The 14,817-nt window shown below is 43.5% G+C and overlaps 1 protein-coding gene across 5 annotated transcripts in view; it reads left to right on the forward strand.

Moving 5' to 3' along the window:
- Positions 1–79: 79 nt before the first annotated feature.
- The window catches only part of MLLT10 (MLLT10, histone lysine methyltransferase DOT1L cofactor), a 242,181-nt gene continuing 227,443 nt past the window's right edge, over positions 80–14,817 (forward strand). Inside the window, exons 1-2 of one of the 5 annotated variants that reach the window (XM_025199722.1) lie at positions 80–148; positions 3,982–4,061. The gene's annotated coding sequence lies outside the window, so the exon portion shown is untranslated. Of the gene's footprint in view, positions 149–3,979; positions 4,062–14,817 lie in introns of those variants that run through there. The other 4 variants (XM_025199714.1, XM_025199715.1, XM_025199717.1 and 1 more) reach the window with 4 other exon arrangements.

Genomic DNA, 14,817 nt, shown 5'->3' on the forward strand with positions numbered 1-14,817 from the left:
GGGCGTCTGCGGGGCCGCCCCCGCCCTGCGCTTCTTCCACCGCAACTTGTGACTGCCCTCCCCTCCCCTCCCCCCCGGGCTCCTGCCTCCCCGCGTGTGGGAGCTGGTGGAGGGAAGCCAAGAGACGGGAAGGCAGACCGGCTGTCATGTGATTGCTCCCGCTTTCCCTGTCATGTCGTTTGGCTGCGGGTGCCAGGGACATGCCGAGACTTCCTGTTGGGGTGGTTTGGGCGGGGGAGGGGAGGGTTGCTGGTATTAATCACCCGGGCCACATTTGTGTCTCTGCCTCCCCGCGTGTGGGAGCTGGTGGAGGGAAGCCAAGAGACGGGAAGGCAGACCGGCTGTCATGTGATTGCTCCCGCTTTCCCTGTCATGTCGTTTGGCTGCGGGTGCCAGGGACATGCCGAGACTTCCTGTTGGGGTGGTTTGGGCGGGGGAGGGGAGGGTTGCTGGTATTAATCACCCGGGCCACATTTGTGTCTAGCCCTGGAGGAGGTTGGGTGGTGTCCAGCTCAAAGCTGACAGGCATGGTGGGTATGCCTGGGATTGCCTGTTTGCTACCAGCAAGTTGTTTTTGTTTTGAGGAGGAAACTGTTTGTGGTGTTTCCACTCAGGCTAGCAAAACAACCCCCGTGGACTTTATTTTGGTTGCAGAAACAAGGAACAGTAATGGCAGTTGGTAGTTTTTCCTGCGCAGCTCCAGAGTGAGCCCCATGCCCTGCTCTTCAACTTGTTTTAGTGCGGTGAACTCATTGGAGGGAAGTTAGTTCTGTTTGGAGCTCATTAGTGTGTACACCTGACACACGAGGGATCACAGTATTTTTGCCATGCCAGATGAAGCTGTCCATTCCTGCACTATGGTACCTGAGAAGCAGTTCAGAGTTTTAACCCTTGATTATTGGTTGTTAGTTGCAAAAGATGCACCTGGTTTTGTGAACTGGGGAGAAATCTTCATAAAATGAAAGCAGGGGACAATCCAGAGCGAGTGAAAAATGAATAAAGTTATTCTTAGCAAAGAACTCTTAGTGGCAGAGGTGAAAGGGGTGGACTAGCATCTACATAATGACTCTGCTCAAGATAAGGCATCACTGATTTGAAAGCAGAGTTGATATTGAAAGAGACAGTCCAAGCTGGACATAGTTGAAGGTGGCTGGGCTGATGGCAGGGATTTGTTTTCAGTTTTAGTAAATTGGGTTTAGTGAAAGTGGTATCAGAACATAAGTGTTCACTTTCAGGAGGAGGGTTCAGTTATTTATATCTAAGCTTAAAAATCATACCTGTGTTAACATCCTTTCAGCTTCATTAGCGTTGACACCTTTGGGAATACTAGCATTTTGGGGATGACACTGTGATCAGGGTTATACAGTAAAGCATTCAGAATGATGGTAGCAACCAGTTGCAGTGCTTGGAGTCCCGATGCTTCTAATTCCAGTAGAGCTATTGGTATTATCAAACACAAGAAAGCTTGTGTTTATCAAAAATACTCCTAATATAGAAGGTGACTCAAAGTTAGATGCAGTTATTTTACCCAAACATACAGATATGCCAGTTCAGCAATATAACCTCATGATGCTATATTTTTCTGAGGTTAAATAGTATTGTTGTGGTTACACAAAAGGAAGAATTATTGATTTGGATGTACTGTATTAAAGCTATGACACTTTGAGTGTATGTTACTGAGACACTGTACAGCTTGGCAGTTGGCATTATAAAACTGGTAGGGGAACTGGTACATTAGCAGAGGAAGACATTTTGTTGTAACAGACTGTTTTTGTTTTGATAGGTGCTTGTAGATTTCGCATTACTTTTGGGCTGAAATTATTCATACTTATTAGTCTAAGGAAAATATCCTTATTCTGAGAGTTTGGTTAAAATTGTTTGGCTTCTGTCTCTTGGATGCATATTTTTTTTCTTTTAGCTAGTTCAAAAAAAGCTATAAATTTTGCTTCCGATATAATGCACAGAATATAAGAACTAACAAGTTTAAAGAAACTTTATAGAAATAACAGAGGTTTAAGCATAAGGAAGTCTTGTGCACTGCATAAAAATAACCTTGTAATCTGTGGAAGTAAGAAGTGTGGTGTTAAAAATTCACCTGTATTTTTTTAATTTGTAAATGTTCTCTCTCAGAAATATAATGTAAGGTGTGCCATGTTAAGGTTTTGTCTAACTGCTAGATCTCTACCTGAGTTGCCAGACCCTGAATTGCTTCATACCATAAGATGTATTTTTATAGAATCTGTTGCCAGTTTCAAATTGTAAGCACAGCAAGGTAACTTCAGCAGTAAGATTGTAAACTTTATTGAGTACACCTTTGGATGACACTGTGTGTTTTTCTTTGCCTGCTTTGGTTGAATTTAGTATAATTAAGTGTGATGTATTTTTTATGGTAATCATACCTTTTTGCATATGCAAACAAAAAATGACAAGAGATGGTTCCATTTGTGAATGCTTGAAAAGCACAAGTGACATTTGGAAGACTGATTCTTTGTTTGGTGAATATGAATAATTACGGGAAATAATTTGTTGGAATTTTTTATCGAGTGGGAACTTGATGCTTTCTATATCATTATATAACTTCCATATTGTAGGGATAGTTCTATAAAACGTTTTCTTTTACATTCAAATATAGTGCTAAAACTGGATAGTGATTACGAGTTTGTAGTACTCCTTTCTTCCATTTCCTCTTTGCTGTTAACTTATGGAGGGGGAGGTGTGTGTGTGTGTGTGGGGGGGGGGCATGTGGAGTTTTTTCATCACTTAGTTTTATTTGACTACACACTTAGAAATAGAAACAAACTGTCACTTTTTCTTTGAACAAAATGCAGAGCTAGGGGGAATGTAAAACTGCATTTGAGATTTGAAATTTACTTTCTACAAGTTACAAATTATTGTGGTTTCCACAGGAACTATTAGGCTACCTTGCCTGTATGAAGACATGAAAGCTGTACAAATACTGAAGTGTGTATATACCCGAAGTTCAAAAGGGCACAGCTAATGGTGCTGTGAGAATCACTACTCAGCCTTTTCTGATCTGTACATTTAAAACACAAACCATAATATTGAATTACTTTATATTACTATCGTGCTCAAAAGTTCTTATTATGGCCCTGCCTTATTGTAAGCTGTATAGAGTTAGGCCACAATTCTACAGGCTAATACAGGCAGCGAGACCTATATATTCACATGGAACCACACTGAAGTCAATAAACCCTGCATGGGTATACAGGGGGTCACATGAGCTGATCTCCTTGAAGAGCCAGGATCATGTCCTTCCATCAGGCATTTGTTTGTATGTGTGCACACGCATACAAAAGTTATCTGTAAGCATACCAATAACTGTAAGCCTTGGACTATATTGTAGCAATAAACAACTTTGATCAATTTAGGTTCAGGATGCATTTGCAATTCTGTTTGCATTTTTAGATCAACTTTTTTTTGTATTTAGTCTAACACGAGTAGCTTGTGCTTATTGCAGTATTCCTCAAGTGTAAGGAAATTCAACTGACTGGAATTTGTGACAAAACGAAAAATTTCCAATGATGTTCTATTTTCAGTGTGATTTTTTTTTTTTTTTTTTAAATCTTTAAAATACTTAACTTATGACAGATGTTTGTTATTGTAAAGCTGTCTTTTATTTGGTTATCCTAGTAAATTAAATAGCAAAACAGATTGCACACAAAACATCTGCTATATTTGAACAATTACTGTTTTTTATCAAAATGTAATGTAAACTGTAGTTTGTTTTGCTTAAATATTTTGCATAAATTTAAGGGATGAGTAGGTTGTATTTGATCTCTAGCCTGAGAATAGTTTTGGTACTATTTCAGAAGTAACATGAATTGCACGTAGAAGTAAACTTACTTCTTTGTAAGATACTTTGGGATTGATTATTGAAAAAATACTGTATCAGAGCTAGATATCATCATTGTACTGTGGTACCCTTACAGTTGTTGAGATACTTTATCTTTTTCAAAACAGCTTGCTATGGAATTGTGCAAGTACCCACTGGACCTTGGTTTTGCAGGAAGTGTGAGTCTCAGGAAAGAGCAGCCAGAGTGGTAAGTACTTTCTTTGCTTATTAAGTATGTTAGTTTCAGTGTTTATATGGATAATATTTACCCAAGCACCATAGTAATAATACAAAATGGCTGAACATTGTTCATTGAACTTTATAATATAGCTCTTAGTTAATTAGATGCCAAATGGAAATACAGTTCTCTTAAAGATATGATGGCTTCATCCCTGGCATATGTTTTTGGTTTTTATAATTGCATTTCCCCGGTTTCTCTTTGTTATTATGTAAAAGACCCCCACAAATAGAGGAAACCAATTGCTATCAGTTTTGTTAAATGAACACATTGGAACAAATAGTATTATCTTTCATCTTGGTATAGGAATATTTGGGATTGTAAGAACAATTTAACAAAATGTCAGCTAAGAAAGTGAGAAAGCATTTAGTTGCTAGGTCTCCTTTAACTTTGGGATTAACATTTTGCTTGTGTTGATCCTTTAACATATGGAACTAATTTAAAGAGTATTTTATCTCCTCTTCCTTTCCAAATTTACAAGGTAAAACTGAACTCTTCAAATAATCTTCCTGTTAACAGAACAAAAATGCTTCTTTGTTAAGCATACTGCTCAGTCACATGCAACTCTTTACAAATATTTTCTGAAGAAAACTTCTCTATAGTTGAAGTCACACTGCATGCGTGTAGGACATTGTTTTCAATGGAAATGTCTCACTTAGCAGTCATTATCACATTTTATTGATAATCTCAGCAGAGGCCATGGGTTGAAGTATCAGGGAGACTGAATCTTCTTTCCACTTACTGGAATCGTTCAGGTCAAAAAAATAAAAGGATATATGATAGGGTAGTTTTGGGGTGTCTACATCTTTACTGGTTTTCTTGTATCATTAAATTGGGATGTCAAAGATGCAGCCCAAAAGGCTCCTGGAAGGGCTGGGAATTTAGGGGTGGGTGAGTGAAGTTGGGAATCTGATGACATTTGAGGCATGGAGCTCTACTGGAGACAAGTTTTGACTGCGTGGGCCAGGATGGAATAGTGTACTAGTGATGGCTGTGATTAATCCCCGCTACTCATTGAACTGATCGTGCTACTTGCCCTACTGCTGGAGGTGGGTCCAGATCTGCACCAGGGGACCAAATGAGTTTGACATCCCTGTTTTAGATAAGTTGATAGTCTCTGAGACCAGATTTCTCATCTGTCATCACATGGACACAATGTTCACTTAAAGTATTTACTACTATCCTGTTTCTGTGTAGAAGCCAAATACCATAAAATATGGTACTATGAATTCTCAGGGGAGTGAATTTGGCAGAGGACTGTAGGAATCTTGTCTCCTCCCTGTTTTCCTTTCTGCTTCCTCCTAACTTGCTTGTAATACATTTCAGAGTTCTTTAGTAGGTTGCCTTTGCTTTTCCTTTCTATAGCAGTTACCTGTCAGTAGGATGGCAAGAGGAACAGCAGAATGAAAATGATGTTATCTTATTTTCATATTGGTGCCATGTTTGGAGAATGACTATTGCTGTTACCTGCTATGCAGTTTTTCTTTGCTGTTCTTGGTAGTGAAGGATGTGGCAAATAGCAAAAAATCCATTTTCTTCCTGTGTCTTTCCCTTGAACAGAGGGCATTTGGCCTAGCAAAAACGTCAGCACTATAAAACTTCCAAAAATCTCATGCTGATTGTGATACACCTGCAGAGTTCAGTGTTGTGTGCAATAGCACACATGAAATCCTACATGGAGAAAAAAAGAAGTGGAAAGAGTGATGTTTTTGAGTGTGAGGGGGAATGTGTCAGTAGGATTTGGAGTTTTATTCCTTAGGCCAGCAAAGACAAGGATGTTACAGGGTACCAAGCTCTGCAATAGAGTGGTGCACTCATGTTTCAGTGATTCCATCTGACTGACTGAAAGAGGAGACTGTCCTATATTTCTTGACTAGAGGTTAAGTGACTATAGGCCCATTTTGGAAACTGAAACTGCATTATAACTTGGTCTTTAAACACAGTACTGGGTGCAAATGGTTGAGTCTATGCACACGTGAGGGTCAAATTTAGTTCTTCTGGCTGCATATTTATCCAGAAATAAAATATGAGTTAAACTGGTTACATTATATTGAGGAAACCTACAATTATTTGTTCCTTGCTGCTTTTCTTTTGAAAAGGACAGATGAGTTTAATAGTATTAAAGTCTAGGCATATGTTTTCCCATTGATGCATGGTTGATTTACATAGTTAACTGCCATAATACTAATGAGGCAAGTAAAATTTGATTTGATGTGAGATTGGATTTCATTGTTGTTGTGTACTAAAGTTTTTTTTTCTTGCTATAGCACTTGTGAGAAATTAGGTAATTGCTTGGTGTGTGGAGGTAAATATTTCTGGCACTTTGTTCATAATTTTAATATAAATATGCTTTTTAAGGCAAATGAACATAGTTCTTTTCTCTTATTCTCTTTGCATTAGCTGCATAGTCTTGAAATGGGCACCATGACCATGTCCTTGTACATGCGACATTGCACCCTAGTCTTGACTAGGCATCTGGGTCTAGATGCAACTAGTTTAATACACTTGCTCAACATTATCTGAAGTATGAGAAGTCTTGCTTAAGCTCTCTTTATTATTACCAATCATTAAAACTTATCAGATAGCTGAGGAAGAAGCAAGAAAGTGGGTGAAGTTGGTATTATCTGCTTTAGTGTCTTAAGGAGTTTAACGTCTATACTACTCTTTGTTAGTTCAAAAATGGTGTTTTCTCTTATTACTGTTACATGTCAGCCTTTTTACTGGATAATACTAGTGCAAGAATAGATTTTATTACTTTATTTTCATTATATATATTAAAGATGAAACTAACGCAACAATACATTTTTGGTATTTCAAACCTTTTAGAACTTGTCCAGGGCTCTAGCCCGTATTTTCTCTTTTTTCCATAATTGGCTTCCTTTCTTTTTGTTTTTTTTAATTGCCTGTAGAAATTCAAATAATTCATTTTTTAGCTTGAAAATTTTCAGTGTTATAACATTTCAGTTATTGTAATATGTAAGTTTCCAAACACTTCAGTACATTTTTTAAGTTTTGAAGGGACAATTTATATTAAAAATTGGACACTGGTATCTTAGAACTTACCCACTGTTATAGGATCATAGGAAAGTAGAGCTGGAAGGGACCTCACAAGGTCATCTACTCCAGCCTGCTGCTTATGGCAGGAGCATTTCTGACTAAACCATTGCAGCTAAATGTCCGTCCAGTCTGTTCTTGAAAACTTCCAAGGATGAAAATTCCACAGTTTCTCTAGGTAGCCTGTTCCAATGCCTGACTATCCTCATACTCACGAAGTTCCTCCTAATCTCCAACCTAAATTTCCCCTGCTGAAACTTGAGGCCACTGTCCCCTGTGGCCACAGAGGCAGGACCTATAATACTTATAGTATTCTTAGCGTGGGTGACTGGTGCCACCTGAGTTGGGGGGGTGGGGAGGATATGTCCCCCCAGTGACCAGTCAGCGATGATCGCTGGGGACCCCCCCCAATCTTGCCAACTGGGGAGGGTCCCCCTGCGGCCAATTGTGCTGATCGGGAAGTGGCTGCAGCACTCTCAGAAGCTCCACTCCCCAAATGGCACTCGCGGGGGGGGGCACCAGCACTCCTGCCTGCCCCCGCCTGTCACCTAAGCAGGGAGCGTGACCTGTCGGGGGTGCACCAGTGTTCTCGGGTGTATGTGCATCCCTGTTCGCCCCTTACGTGTCTCCACTGATTGTTAGTAATACTAAGCTACTGTAACAAATTATACAGAAGTAACTTTTCTTTTTAGAGAAAATTGACTGAAATTGTTCTCTTGAAGTGGAAAAAGCTTTCAAGCAACAATAAAAGCCATCTTTTTAAAAAATGAGAGAGAAAATATATGACTCTGAAACCACAAGTTGCCCAAGGGTTTCAGCATTTATATCTGAAACTGCCAATTAAAAAAAAAAAAAAATATCTTGAATTGATGCTGTCCTCCTCAAACTTTAGAGCTATATAGATTAATGAAAGCTTTATTTATATGCAACTAATTACCAATGGAGGGATGTGTTTATAAAACTATATCTAGGCTTGGTGTCTGAAATATCTGCTTTGCCTTTTATAAGGTCCTTTGGATTGAGCATTGCCAAGTTCCTTGCCCACCAGGTGTCCACCTTTTTCCTGCAAAATACCCTGCAGGAAACATATGAGTGGCAGCTGTTCCCTTTGCATAACCCAAGTAGCAGAAAGGGAATAGAGCAGAATAAAGAACGTGTTTCTAACTAGTAGTTATGGCTCCTTAACCTTCTTGCCATTTGACTGAAAAGGATAGAAACTATCTAGAAGGCAATTCACTTTGCATGGTATAGCTGTATACCCTATCACAGTGCCAGACAGTAGTATACTAAGACACATTGCACATGCTCCACACACACTGTCTCCTAATCTGGAAGTAGCATACCCATTGTGTGTGCAGTGCTTCATGGACACTGGTAACCTCTCTAGTGCTGAATTAAAGCAGTTATGCTACTTCTGGTTTGGAAGGAAACAATTGTCCCCCTTATTGAATGGCATAGATATACACTTCGGGTCAGACTGATTGTCCATGAAAGGCATTAGGCCAGTGTTGGCTAGCATTGCCAAGAATGAAAGATACTTGTATGAATAGGGACCTACCAAATTCACAGTTTTCGCCAAAACTACCAATTTGGTCGGTTTCACTTGAAAAAGTCTGGTCCCTGCAAAAAAGCTGGGAAATAGGTAGGGGAGGAAGAAGGATGAAAATGGAGCTGCAAACAGAGGTGGGAAGCCCAGGTGTCCTAAAGCATGGGGAGGAGGGAGAGGGGAGAAATTTTTGCAGCAGACTGTCCTGCCTTCCCTGTAGATGGACAGATGTCCATCCGTCAATCTCTAGGAAGGGGCAGGAGGCCCCCCCCCCCCATTGCATAGGTGGAGGGAAAAAATATTATCGGGGGGGGCTGAGCACGTGTGTGTGCATGCATGCACATTCCCCCAGCAGGTAAGTCTGTCATGGGGAAGGGGTATGGGGGGGGGAGCAGATTGAGGCTCCCATGGTGAGGGAGGGAGTGGGGCAGAGGCAGGGACAGGGGTGATTGGGGCCCTGGGGTGGGTTGTGGGACCATTGGAGCCTGGGTGGCTGGTCCAGGGGTATGGGGAGGCTCCCGCTGCTGTGTGCACCGTGGTGTGCAGGTGTCCCCTAGATCTGTGCGCAGGGCAAAAGCAGGCTGTCACTGTGGGCTCAGCTCTGTTCCCTGCTTCACTGTGGCCCTGTCAGTCAGCACGCAGCAGGCACATGGCATCACACTGCTCCCAGGGCAGTGGGACTCGGAGCTGAGCTCGCAGCAGCAGCCTACTTTCACCCTGCACACAGATCTGAAGGGCATATGCCCCCTGGGCCTCTGCCAGGGTGCACGCATTGGCGGAAGCCTCCCCGCACCCCTGGACCAGCTGCCTGCACTCTGACGGTTCCACAACCCACCCTGGGGCCCCAATCACCTCTTCCCCTGCCTCTGTCCCGCTCCTTCCCTCACTATGGGGCCTTGTTTGCCCCCACCCCGCCCCATGCTTCTTTAAAACAACAAACTTACCTGCTGTGGTGGGCAGTGCTCTATACACTGCTGCTGCAGCTGCCCAGATTCGGCAGCTGGACTGCCCTGTGGCTCTCTGCGTTTCCACTGCTGCCCTGCATTGGGGGGAGCAGAAGGGAGGAGGCTAAGCACTGTTAACCCCAGCCTTCTGCTGCCTATACCCCCTTGCATGTGATTGGCTAAGGGGCCCCAGAAATCCTGCCCCTCTCTGGAGATTGACAGGAGGGCACCTATCAATCTCTGGGGAGGGATGGATCTTCCTGGGCCCCTTTGCCAATTAAAGGTGCGGGGGTAGGGCATGGGGCAACTGTGGTATGCCACGAAAGTGGCGCTCAGTGCTGTGCCAGGACCGCAAAATCCAGAGGCAGCCTCTATGAATTAGTTAGGTCCATGTGTATGAATGTGTCTGTAACTGTCTTACAGTTTTACATCCCTCGCTGGTGACTTAACTTAGGCAGTGTAATAAGGGCTCTGCATATCAAAATAAAGGGTTTATGCTGTTTCTTGATGATTTTCCTTTGGGCTGCTGCTGCATTTGTTTCTAATTGCATGCTTTAAAGGTAAGCATTTTTCAAGCATGTCTGTGGCTCTCAGAGCCTTCAAACTCCTTGGACCCCCATTTACAAAATCTGAGTTCTTCCTTTGATAAAGTATCAGTAACTTTTCTCAGTCTTTTGTCTACTTTAGATCATTCCCATCTGTTCATCTCAATGCACATGTAAATTATTAGCAATAGGGTAATAATGTTACATTAAACATGAACAACTCAAATTATAAAGCATGGAATAAAAACTTCAGTGTCATCACTAAAATACTACCTCCTCAAAAATCAGTGAAGTTTCCAGTCATCTCAGGAAAAACTCTGAGTAATTGGGCAGGCTATAGTGCACTAGTGTGGGTAAATGCTCTGACCTTTGGTTATAAGATGGATAGGATTCATACCTGTAGGAGCTTAATAAACATAAACCAACATTTTTGCATTGAACATGGAAACTTTTTGAAAGCTCACGTAGTTATGGAGCACAAGTGGAATATGTTATTTGAGAGGCTTACCTTTAAGTAAACTTACTGGATAGGATGTTTCAAATAATCTTAAAGCAGGGGCAAGCAAAGTCTGGCCTGTAGGCCAGATCTGGCCCACAGTGGACTCCATTTCCTAGCAGCCCCTGCCCGCATGGCTAGGCCAAGTCTCGATGGAGACCGCAGGCGCAGCTGCACTGTGATAGCTCAAGGTTGCGGTTACTATGGAGACTGGCCCCAATTGCACTGGCAGGGTACACAGCAGGGCAGTGGCCTTCTTTGGAGCTGCTGGGATCTTGCAGCAGGGGCAGTTTGTTCTGGGGCTAGGGCAGAACCATGATCTGCAGCTTGCACGCTCCGGGCAGGCTGCACATCATGGCTTTGCCCTGGCTCCTTGCAGCAGTGCCAGCCTGGTCTGGAGCAGGTGTAGAGCCGTGATCTGCAGCCTGCACATCTCTGCTTGGATCATGCAGGCTGCAGATTGTGTCTCTGCCCTGGCCCTGACCAAGTTGCCCCTAATGTGTGCCCTGCCAGCGCGACTGGGGCCAGTCTCCATAGCAACCCCAGCTTTGCGCTGTGGCTGGGGTCTCCATGAAGCCTGGCTCCAGCCATGTGAGCAGGAACTGCTGGGAAGTGGAGCCTGGCTCCTGGCTGGATCTGCCATTTTGCCCACCCCTATCTGAAAGTGTAGTCCCAAATTGAAAGTCCCAGCAATAATCCAGTTGCAAAGAGACAAAAGCCTCTGGCTGTTTGAATATCTAGAAAAAGCTGGAGAATCCAACTGCATATCCAAACTGCACAGTTGCTTCTTTTTTGTGTTTAAAAGAGAGAGAGAGAGAGGTGTTTTCCAAGCAGCTGATGCTCTTTAATCTTTTTGGTCAGTTCTCTTAATCTTCGATTGCATATAGGAGGTAGATCTCATTCAGCGTTTTCCCCTCAAATTTCAATAAAGTATTTATCATTCAGATTCCTGAAACATCTAGCATGACTTCCAAAGCCCAGTCTTACTTAGTTTAGCAATGTATTTCCCCAGTGAACTTGCAACAATGTTGCTCTGATTCTGTGAATGAGATATGGGTGTTCTGTAGAACCTTTTTTCTCTAATTACCTTATATACATACCGATTAAGGGATGTGACAAAATAGCATTCTCCAATATCATATGTTTTGAATACTTGGAGAAGAAAAAGAAAGGAGTACTCGCACACAGACGAGCCTGTTCTTGCCAGGTTCTATAAATATGTCATTACAATCAAATGGATGATGGATTTAATAGAATCTGCATTTTTGCTTGATCTTTGTCTGCTGTCAGCCAAAGATTCTTGGCAAAGGAAACCAGATGCAGTCTATGTCACATACTCCCAAGTAAAAAAAACAGGTTGATTACCTGACGTATTGTAGTTTTCTTTTAAAAGTTAGTTGCCAGCTAAAGACATCTCAATCACTTTTAACCAGGAAAAGGGGAGTACAGATGGAATGGTTGTTCACAAGTTTGTCAGTGTCAAGAGGATTATTTGAACTTGATGCTGAAAGTAGATTCTTGAGAGTTGTCAGCATTTTTTTTTGCCCTAGTCAAGATTCCAGCAATCCCCTTGGTAGCTGTACTCTATTTATTAGTAATGTTACCCAGTGGTGATCCCAGGGAGGGTTTCCTTAGTAACTAAAGACCTTTCTGGCTCCTGATGATTTTTCACTGTTGTTCTTTAGGTCCTGGCATATCCTTTCTGACTCATAGAGGACTGGAATCTTGTGGTGTTTCTAGCTCACTGCTTGCAGACATCATAACTATATGGTCATCTAGCCCTTTGCACACCATTCCTCATTTTAAAAGTTTGTATAGACAAACGCTACTATTTATGGGGCTGTTTGGCAGAAGTGGAATATGGTCATTGTGAGGATTTTTGAAAGTTACCTTAAAATTTGAGTGCTGTAGCAGGAAGAGTTGGGAGTTATTCTGTGTGAGAGGCTGCCATATTTCCTACAAGTGGTGTAACCAATGAAGTGTAGGGTTAAGCAGATTAGATAGTAATCTTTTTTCACTGGGGCCTCCTTAAGAGGCAGCAATTTGAATTGAATAAATCCCATTCATCCGAGTGAGCAAATGAGGAACAATATTTTGAGGATCTGTGGTTGCAGTATCTGTCAGGGGGCAGGAGTTCAGGAATAAGGATGGAACAGACCAGTATGAAAGGAGGGAAAAGGAGACTTAAAGGTGCAAATATCTGGGGTTTGGGAGGAAGGTTAAGGTGAAAGCACAGTAGAATAGTTTCAAAACTTAAGTGGTATATAGACGCTCTCTGCTGTTCAGGGTCTTATCATTCCATTGTCTGTTAGGCATCTCAGGGTAAGTTTCTCTACCAAGAGCACAAACTCTGGAAATTTCTCCCAAAATATTTGAATGTACATATACAGCACTGTTGTTAGACCTGTTGTGCTACCTGCCTATGGACTCTTGGGCTCAGTCTTTTTAACCATTGGTGCTAAACCTTTTGGCCCTGCAGTCCAAATGAGTGGGGTAGGGCTGGTCGATGGGCCAGATTGAGCCCTGGGGCACAGAACTAGCTCCTCTTTACCCTGTGCGCCAGGATTGGGTGCCAGCACTGCCCCATCCTGCTCCAGCAGGTCAGGATGGGGTCCTGGGGGTTGTTGCCACCCCTTTCCAGCCCAGCCTGACTACAAGGTTGTCCTTTAACCCCTGTTCTGCTGGCTGTCCATGCTGGGATTGATCCCTGGTGGCCTGGAACTCCTCCTCCTCCTTCACCCCAGCTTGCCAGGATTGGGTCCTGGGGGTCTGGTGCTACCACCTCCTAGCCCCCCAGTGTGCTGGGGTTGGGCCCTGGTTCGTGGCACCAGCCCCGCCAAGCCCCTGAATGCCAGGTTTGGGCCCTGGGATCTGGTGTACCTGGTCTGCCTAGCCCTGTGCGCTAGGATCAGGTGACTGATCCAGGCCTCAGGGCCTGGGGTTCTGTTAACAGGGTGCCATCCCCAGGTGTGGCCGTAAGTCTCTGGAGGCTCACAAAATTCCCTTTTTTCCCTGCTCACTCTGGAAACAGTCTTTCCTTCACTTGCCTGCTATGTCTTCATGCTCTTTATGATTATAAAAGGGAAGCTGCCCCAGGGCTTCCCAGATCTGGTCTTGTTCTAAGGAACACCTGGTGGTTGTAGTCCTTTGCCTTAAGGGCTTAATTGCATGGCTCCATACCTCCTCTCCACCATGCTCTATGCTTCACAAATTTTGAGTTACCTATTGGGTGGGACACTTGTCCCTTTGTTTCTAGGCCACTCCAGACCTTCCTTCTTTTGTTGGGGTTTTAGCCTTCCTGGCTTCTGCCTCTCTACTCTGGCTGGTCCTGCAGCCCAGGCCCACTGTTCTAAGCCTGGCTTCTGGGTCCCAGCCCCCACTTTGCCTTGAACTTGCCCTCAGCAGAGCCCAAGGCAGTCATGTGCCCCTAAAGCACTAATGGGATTTCTGAACCACCCCTCTAGTCCCAAACCTAAGCCACTAGTCTTAACACAAAAATGAAGGCCACTTGTGTGCTTAACAAGTGTCTCCTTCTCTCTAGGTAGCTCTTTCTTGTTCCCAGGCCTGCAGAGCTGCTTTCTTCCAGCCTTCTTTTCAGATTCGGGGGCCCTGCCCTGCTGTCAGGAGCTCTGCACTCTGTGACACTGGGGGCTGGCCTCCTTGACTGGCCAGATCCCAGGGCTTATCTAGCTCTGGCCTGACCCCTCTTCTGGTCATGTGAGGCCCCAGTGAGCTGACCTGACTTCAAGGCTGTCCTTTGAGGGTCCAGAGAAGGGCCACTCGTATGGTTAAGGGCCTGAAAACCAAGCCCTACGAGGAGAGACTAGAGAAACTGGACCTTTTCAGCCTCCGCAAGAGAAGGTTGAGAGGCGACCTTGTGGCTGCCTATAAGTTCATCACAGGGGCACAGAAGGGAATAGGTGAGGATTTATTCATCAAGGCGCCCCCGGAGGTTACAAGAAATAATGGCCACAAGCTAGCAGAGAGCAGATTTAGATTGGACATTAGGAAGAACTTCTTCGCAGTCAGAGTGGCCAAGGTCTGGAATGGGCTCCCAAGGGAGGTGGTGCTCTCCCCTACCCTGGGGTCTTCAAGAGGAGGTTAGATGAGTATCTAGCTGGGGTCATCTAGACCCAGCACT

This window comes from Alligator sinensis, unplaced genomic scaffold, assembly GCF_000455745.1.
Source record: "Alligator sinensis unplaced genomic scaffold, ASM45574v1 scaffold221_1, whole genome shotgun sequence".
Lineage (NCBI taxonomy): Eukaryota > Metazoa > Chordata > Crocodylia > Alligatoridae > Alligator > Alligator sinensis.